The following is a 1,300-nucleotide window of genomic DNA, read 5'->3' on the forward strand; positions in this document are numbered from 1 at the left end:
CACTTCCTATAAATATTACATATATTTTCAGATAGTCTGTAAAGCTTTTAGTCAAACTTTCTGCAAGCCAGCCCTCCTTTCTCTTACGAAGAGCTTGCCCTTCCTTCAATATTCTTTCATTAGAACCTAAGTAAATCAGGAAATAATTCTCAGACAGATTTTGTTGGTTTACTTAAACACTGTGGTGGTTCAGGAAAAATTCTTAGAGTTGCACTTTCGAGTAATTTAGATCGAGTTCTGGGGTACTTCTGCTCATTTAGTTGCCAGTCTGAAATACAACCATGAATACTATTAAAGACTGGCAAGTAAGTGAGCAGAAGTAGACAAGCAGCAACAAGCTGGATAATTTCCAAGAGATCTGTGGTCTGTGCGAAATATCTTGTTCAAGAAGTGTTTGCATAGACCACAGACCTCTTGGAAATTTAGGAAATTATTCAGCTTGTCCTTGGAATTGCTATGTGCATGTGTTATCGCCACTGTAAAAACTGTTTGCATGTCCTCAGACAATATATTTGTGTGACACCTGAACAACATCATTTACTTAAAAATAACACTCATTTACTATAAGTAACACAAAGCTTAAAAACGTTTTACATCTATACATTTTATTATATACTGAAGATTCAAAGAAACAGGTACACCTGCCTAAAATCGTAGGGGCCCGCGCAAGCACACAGAAGAGCTGCGGCAAAATGTGGCATGGACTCGACTAATGTCTGAAGTAGTGCTGGATGGAACTGACACCATGAATCCTGCAGGGCTGTCCATAAGTCAGTAAGAGTATGAGGGGGTGGAGATCTCTTCTGAACAGCACATTGCAAGGTATCCCCGATATCCTCAATAATGTTCATTTCTGGGGAATTTGATAACCAGTCGGTGTGTTTAACCTCAGGGGAGTGCTCCTGGAGCCATTCTGTAAGAATTATGGACATGTGGGGTGTTGCATTCTCCTGTTGTAATTGCCCAAGTCCGTCGGAATGCACACCTGACATCAATGGATGCAGGTGATCAGAAAGGGTGCTTATGTACGTGTCACCTGTCAGAATTGTATCTAGCCGTATTAGGGGTCCCATATCACTCCAACTGCACGCGCCCCACACCATTACAGAGCCTCCACCAGCTTGAACAGTCTCCTTTCATTTTTTGCATTTCATTACATTTATTATCATCCTTTTCATCATTTACATGATGTAGGAATTGTCATAATACTGTCCAAAATATGGACAGCAGAATATTACAAATCAAGCACACAAAATTAACATTATGTTGAAAATTAAAACATCGAATTAAAACACATAAA

This window comes from Schistocerca piceifrons, chromosome 4, assembly GCF_021461385.2.
Source record: "Schistocerca piceifrons isolate TAMUIC-IGC-003096 chromosome 4, iqSchPice1.1, whole genome shotgun sequence".
NCBI classification, from domain to species: Eukaryota; Metazoa; Arthropoda; class Insecta; order Orthoptera; family Acrididae; genus Schistocerca; species Schistocerca piceifrons.